The sequence below is a fragment of the Centruroides sculpturatus genome, unplaced genomic scaffold, assembly GCF_000671375.1.
Source record: "Centruroides sculpturatus isolate CEXI.00-Female unplaced genomic scaffold, Cexi_2.0 scaffold282, whole genome shotgun sequence".
NCBI lineage: Eukaryota > Metazoa > Arthropoda > Arachnida > Scorpiones > Buthidae > Centruroides > Centruroides sculpturatus.
In genome coordinates this window covers 164,033-172,113 of record NW_019384528.1, presented here as the reverse complement: position 1 = coordinate 172,113, position 8,081 = coordinate 164,033, and positions in this window count along the sequence as shown.

Below are 8,081 nucleotides of genomic sequence, written 5' to 3'. Positions count from 1 at the left end.
ATTTATAACCTAATAAATTAATTTTTCAGGTTATAAATTATTTTCGGATCAAAAATTTCTCGAGTAAATTAAAATTATAAATAATTTTAATATTTAGAAAACTTCTCAATTCATTTCTTCCGTTTTCATAAAACATCTCGATACTCTTTATCATTTTCTTCTACATTTTAAAAAATTTATTGTTTTAATATCCAAGTAAATTAAAACATGACAACTTAAAATAAGACAAAGTTTAATAAATTCTTTTTAATTATTAAATTATAAAATTAATTTGCGATAATAATGTTTACAATTTGTACTAATATCGGATGTGGTTGAGAATTATTAATATATATTCATTTATAAAATTTAATCCATGAATTTTTTTGGTAGTAAAATCGACTTGCCATTGTCTTTCGCTGATAATTGATGCTTTTTAACATAATCTATAGTCCAAGATTTCTCTTGAAAAATTAATTTTGTGATCTGAAATAATTCCATTAAAAAATTATTCATATGAGAAATTGATTTTGCGATCAGTGCTACCCAAACCACTACTACTACTATTTACACCATAGACTTCTATGCATACTTTTTTCCCGAGAGTTTTAATAGAATTTGTTGCCAATAAACATAGTGACGTAATAATAAACACAATGGCGTAGTGAACATAACTGCACCCGGGCCGCGACACTATATTGGCGTCCCCTCCCCCTCCAGAAACAAATTTTGTTATTCTTGGAAACCATTAGGCTCCCCTCTGCCAGTAGCACCCGGGGCAAGCTGTCCCACCCTCTGCTGAGAGGTTTTCTTCGTTTTTGGGCGATAGGAAATTCGGAAGTTCCTCAAGGACAGGCAGCCTCAAAGGATTAACCCATCGTGTATAGCAGCCTTAAACCTGCACTCTCGAAAGTCCGAAGCGAAAAACTCACTGTGTGGCGACGCACAGAAGACGAAGATTCCGCACTAGTGACCATCGAGAGAGCCATGCCGCCGACGCTTACCGACAAATCTCCTTACCTGCCGCAGCCCCGGGGCCCATCTCCGAGGGACGATAGAAAAACATCCTCGACACTTAAAACTTACGAGCATTTAATTGGTTAAGGAACTTTGTGCATAGTGTAAGTTATTTCCTGTTAAATTAAACAGATTTTTGTCAGATACTTGTCATCTATGTCTCCTCCGCCACACCCACACGCGAACGACCCTAGATCATCCTGACGTGGGATTAACGATTCCCCTGAAAGTCGGCGAACTTACAAACTCACTTCTGATTGCGTCTCTCCATTCTTGAGCAAACGAGCTTGAGAGAGCATCCTTGACGGATATTTCGGTGTTGAATGCCATTCCCTGGATGACAGCAGCAAATTCACTTGTAATGCTCCCTTGTTGGACGTTTTCCCGGTTCAGTTCCTCATTCTATGAATATGGTCCTTCGGTTTGGCGTTGCGAAATCGAATTTGTCACCGTCATGTTAAAACGTTTACAAGGTCTACCTTTTAAGCCAGTTTTAATTAAGCGTGGGCGACCTGGACCCCTCCTTAGTTCGTTATCCCTGGATACTTTATTTCCATCGTCGTCTTGTTGGATAGTGTGACGGATGTTCTCTTCCCCTTGTTCAATGGTTAGGGATGGAGGTTTAGTTAAATCAGTGATTACTTCGTGGCGATGAGTTTCATTTTCTTGTGATGAAAACTCTTCTAAGATGAATTCCTCAAAGTCATATTCGAGGTCTTTAGTTCGAGGAACTTAACATCTCGAGTCGCAACTACCTTTTTCCGGGCATCCAAATTCGATAGGCTTTGGATTGTTCAGAATATCCAATGAATATGCCTTCTTCAAAGCGAGGATCAAATTTACCGATAGTTGGGTCCTTATCGAGTACAAAAGCGGGACTACCAAAGGTTCGAAAGTGAAAAATTTTGCAATCCTTCCCATTCACAATTCAGTAGGGTGTATCGTTGTCTAAAGCTCTAGAAGGACAGCGGTTCAGGATAAAGTTTGCTGTGTGGACGACTTCGGCCTAAAAAGAGGCCTTGAGTCCTGACTGAATTAGCATCGTGCTATATCGACTAATGTTCGACTCTTTCTTTCAGCCACTCCGTTTTGTTGTAGAGTATGGGGGCAGTTAAGCGTCGCTTTATCCCGCATTCTCTCAAATATTCGTCAAACTCTTTGTTACAATATTCGGTTCCGTTATCGGATTGAAGGCATTTGATTTTTGTGCTGAACTGTGTCTCTAGAAGGTTCTTTACTTCTTTAAAGACGTTCAGTATATCGCTTTTGTTGCGGAGAAAACGTACTTCACACCATCGAGATCGGTTGTCTATGAAGACAGCAAAATATCTAGCGCCTGACATAGATTGAATTCGAGTCGGACCGCAGATATCAGTGTGTACGATTTCAAGTATATTGGTAGTTCGTTGGTTATCTGCTGAAGGAAATGGATTTTGCACCATTTTTGCTCTGAGGCATGTCTCACACGGGGATAAGCGATCACCAGATGAGATTCGAATTCCGAGACGTAACAATATCATCCTTAGGCTCTTTTGATTAAGATGACCTAGGCGTTCATGCCAATCCATCAGGATGGACTTAGGTTGAGCATTGGCAGCAACTGGATTCCATTTACGAATATGGTAGAGTTCGTTCACTCGATCAGCAGTAGCAACAACGTTGTCGTTTTGGTCCATAATAAATGCAACTTGTTTGCGGAATGAAACTTCATAACCTTTATCACAAATCTTACAGACATGAGATTTGTTCGAAGGTCTGGAACCAGAAGAGTGTCAGATAAGTTAAATACTCGACCTTTTGATTCATCATCAAGTGCTAGTTGCACTGAGCCAATTCCTTCGATCGTTGCAGTGTTTTCTTCGCTGGCTAGGTTCAAGGTTCGTCCGTAGGGCTTGATTTCTCTGAAATCATCTCTACTAGCACACATGTGGGAAGATGCGCCACTATCAAGACACCATTTATCCCTTTTGGTTGATCTTGAATCAGTTATCTCGCCATGAAAGCATTCTTCAACGGCTTTACCGGCACGCTCACTATTTTTGTGTTTGTAGCGGCAGTCAGAAGACTTGTGATTTCGACGACCGCAATATTCGCATTTCGATCCACTTAGATTTGTTTTCTCGAATTTGAATGGAGTTTTGCCTTTTGGATTCCTACGACCATCTTTGTTTTTGAAGTTCTTCTTCTTTTCAGCATACATGGAGTTGGGTACTGCATTGGTCCTTTAGCCTTTTCGAGATTCGTGCTCTTCGAGGATCTTCACTTTAAGGGCATCTAGATTTGGCAGATTGTCGCGTGATTCAATTGCACAACGAAAGTTTTCGTAGGATTGCGGAAGGCTATATAACAACATTATAGCGAGAAGGTCATCATTGATGTTAACGTTTAAATCTTGAAGCTTATCGACAGCATCAAAGAATTTGTTTAGGTGGTCTCTGGCGTCATCAGGCTCATCCATCTTATGCAGTATGAGCTGCTTGAGGAGTGTGGCCTTGCGCGCGGGACCTTTTGATTGGTAAATGGATTCCAACTTGTTCCAAATTTCAAAAGCAGTCTTACATTCCTTGACTTGTTTTAGTTCTCTGGAACTGATCGTGAGAATTAAATCAGCTTGGGCCTTGGAGTCGTCTTCGTCCCATGTGGCTGCTTTTTCCTCATCATCAATGCCCAAGTAGGTCCCATTAACGTATTTCCACGTTCCATTTTTAACTAGGATAGCTCTTGCTTGGATTTTCCACGTATCGTAGTTATCCTTCTTTAAAGGTTCAATTTTGATCGTGGTCGTCATTATTAAATATAGTTGTTAATGATCGAATGATAAGAACCACGACTATTATAATAAAAAAGAATCGTCGTATCGTTTCAAAGTCTGTAGGTTACAATGTCTACGTATCAGTTATTCCCACTAAAATAAGCTCTGTTTAAATCCGTTGCCGCGTTTTTGTTCGCTAGCTTGACCGGAAGTTGACTCCTCGATACTTGACGAGGAATTTTATAAAAAAGGATCCATACCTTCGTTCTCTGTTGGTTCTCTGAGTTTTGTAGCGATTGGATTTGTGGAACGTGAGAAATAGTCCAAAAACAAATTACTACGTGCTGCAGTTTTCTCAATTAAACTTCTTCCTTGGGAATTTTCTTTTTATTCCTCTTCAGAAGGCTCCTACTGGGCCCATAACCTGTTGTGGCAAATGCAGGGTGTGACAGTGGAGTAAAGTGAAAAAGCAACTGCTTAGTTAGAACATAGAGTTTAATCTGACAAGCTGTATATACTACACATACCAAAAAAACGAAGGGGGTTAGGTATGACTTACAAGAATGTAGTTATATAAACAAAAGTCTAGACATCATCTGGAATGTTCCTAGGAGAGTGCCATGATACTCACTAACAATTATTTAAAACTAGCAGGTGGGCCCGGCGTTGCTCGGGCAAAAGTAACGATAACTAAAATAAAAATTATTACGTTACAGTAAACCTTACCCGTTTTCACAGAATGCAAGACTTGGGTCCCCTTGTTTCCAGACTAATTAGAGAATTTTTAGATGGGTCTAAAAATATGTTCGATTTCCCGCAAAAACGAAAAAAACTGCATCTGCGTCTTGCACGTCGCTTTCTCTTAACAATTCCATTGTTACGTAGCATTTCCATTGTTGACACTTCCATTGTTACTTAACACTTCCATTGCTACTTAGCACTTCCATTGTTACTTAGCACTTCCATTGTTACTTAACACTTCCATTGTTACTTAGCACTTCCATTGTTACTTAACACTTCCATTGTTGATGGAAGTGTTAAGCCTTAATCCTGTCCCTCTCCTTCGTGGGGAGGAATTTCGAAAAATCCCTTCTTAGTGTGCGTTTTCGTGACGTACCCTATCTGTGTACCAAATTTCAACTTTCAACTCCTAACCGTTTGGGCTCTGCGCTTATTATTATTATTATTATTATTATCATCATCATCAACCCGTCTCGATTATATATTAGATGCGCCCATCAATGGTCGAGTCGATAAAACCACTGAACACCAGCAATTGTTCATGGGTTCGCGCCTCGTTAATTAATGTGGAGTGTTCTAGGTTTTCTTAATGTTTGCAACACCTAAAAACGCACCAGTTTCCCATAAAAGACTTTCCGGGAGGTATTCCCTTTGCAGATTGCCCACGTGTAGCCAAATAAACTTAAACCCATTAAAAATGCTACAATATTGTAACTAATTCCTGTTAGTTACAAATACTGTCAAAATAAGTCTTTTATTTATTCATATTATTTATAAATTAACAAAATATTTTAATTTCAAATTCATTGTGTATAGTCTATTTTTATCGTGTATGCCTATGGATAAAAAATATGAATAAAGTAAAATGTTTGTAAATTATGAATATTTTAATAATATTTTTGTCTTCAAACACGATAAGGAGAAAAGTGGTCACTTTATATTAGACCTAATCTCATAATTTAGGTCTAGAACTTCTCATGGGGTGTGATAGACTTTCGCGACTCAAAAGCATCAATGAGTCACCCGTATAAAAGTTTAATAATTCATTCAAATAAAATTATGTTGTAAAACAAAGTTATATCTATTTATTCTACAGTAATTAACGTTCCAGTTTATCTCTTTTTGGAAAATACAATAAGACATTTAAACGGCACCATTTATTTTTCAGCAAAATAAAAAAGTTTTTTTTCTATCGCACAAATCAAGTTTAGCTCTTCTTGGGCTCACTCATTTTGCACTAAACTGAAACTGTTTAGGGCACAACAAAACAACTTCTAAAATAGCAACCAAGCAATGACCATCTATGCAAAAAGTATATTTCTTTGTATCTGCTATACGTTATTTCCAGAGCCATAACGAATAGTTAAAAGATTTCTCCGTGAAGAGGCCAGTCTTGCCGCTTGGAGACTTGGGATAGAATCGTAAATGTCGAAAAATTCTTGGGAAAAAATTAAAAATTAAATCTTTCCAGATATGTCGGGGTCCGGCCCTGACAGTTTGATCGCCCACTGTAGGCCTGACCGAACCCACGATGGTACGCCTATGGAAAAAGACTGTCATAGGAATTAAAAACAATCTGCGATTCTTTAACTTTCGCTGTTCCCTCTCACTAAAATTCAGAAGAAAATAGTGTGATTAATCGGGTTACAATTTATACCAGTCAGAATAGAAATACTTTCATGCTTCTCTAAAAATCTAAAAAGTAGATCAAATCATTTAATAGAAGATGCTATCCCAATGAAGAGCCTAAAAGTAGAGACAGAAAACAATAGAGAAAGAAAATGTAAAGTTACCTCTACATTTTCTTTCTCTATTGTTTTTTTTTTTTTTTCATAATGTAGAGATCATAAAATTTAAAGTTAATGGCTTTGATGGTTATAATGATAATGTTGTAATTCATTTAATCCGTGAAGTTGATCTATCTATTTTCAGAGCTGTATTTCATCATTGGGCTGCAATTTGAAATATTGTAGACTTATAAATTTTCATTGTCGTCTGTCCGTCGGTCATTCTTTAATCTCGAGAACGGAGTTAGATAGATGAAAGATGAAACCAGATTTGGAAAGCTTAAAAACAGGAGGCCCCGATGATTTAAACCAGAAGACATATTATTTCAATTGAAAAATTTTCCCTAAAAGGAGTTAGACAATTGAGTCCGGCATGACTCAATTGATAACAGGGGCAAGACACTACAGTACTCATTTGAGGTGGAGAGCATATATTTTAAATTAAATAAATTAAAAATACGATTAAAAATTTCAAAAATGAAATAATTGCTCGTTAAGTATTAGGCTTAGTATTTTAATGTTTTTCTCATATCAAAATTAGTTGAACTTTTTAAGCGTATCTTATGAAAAAATATTGTAATTTTTTAAATTTGAAATCTGTGTAATACGAATAACGAGTAAAAATAGACCAATCATGTCGCTTTTTCTAGTTTTTTTTTTACTATAATACAGGTAACAATTTTAATTACAATAATAATTAATACTGTTAAAATTGATATGTTGTTTGTCTTGTGTAAGACATAAATAAATTAAAATTACTTTGAAAAAGAATTTAAGCAAATTGACAAATTAATCAAATTTTAAAGTGCCATTATTTGTTGTGAATATAGAATTTTTCATCCATTATGTCAAATGTTTCAATTATCCTAAATACAGTTGAATTATAAACATAGAAGAAAAATGTATTAATATAAGTTAGATAATAATTTCGATTATAATTTTAAAACTTTATGCTACTTTATGATTTAATGTCGCATTACGAATTATTGAAAATAATATTGTACGACGAATTCTATTCTGTTTTAATCTTCTGTTCGCGTATACGCTACGATGAAGCACACAATAGGTAGAAGGGTGGAGTCTGTTTGGAGTCGAACGTGCTGTGAATCCAGGCCCTCCTGGTGCAAGCACTCGCGGCTTCTACTTTGCCAACCAGGAGAAAAGTTGACAGGTTGTTCTCTATACATCTCTTTATATTGAAATATTGGAACGCAGCATAAACATTGAATATTAATACATGACTCGATAAACTAACCGATAAACGAATTTCATAAATTCGCATAAATAAATTTTATTTACTAAATACATAAAGTACTTGATATGTAATAACAACACGAATACTATAAACGCTATATAACTTGTATAAAGTCAGCTTGGTAATCGTCAGGTAAGCGCAGCTTCGAATCTGATCCAGATTTTATAATTTATCATAGAAAAATTGGTTATGTTCGCCGACATTTTACGGGTCAGAATCGCTCGTAATGAACGAAATTATATATGGTCGTGAGCCTTTATGTAATGGTACTCTATATGTATATATAGATTTTGGATGGATGAAGTGATAAAAGCATCAGTTTGCTACACTGATGATATGGTTTTTGCCAAAACTATGGAAATTTTCTCATGTAGTTTGACTCAGATACATCAGATCCTATTCTTTACCAACCATTCGTTATATTGTGAATCTGGACAAATCCATGATAGACATAAAAAAATGAAGGCTTTCTAGGGGTTGTTGGTCAATATGCCATTTGCTGTTATTTATATTTCAAATCAAATTAATTTTTTCTGTAAATAATGATGTT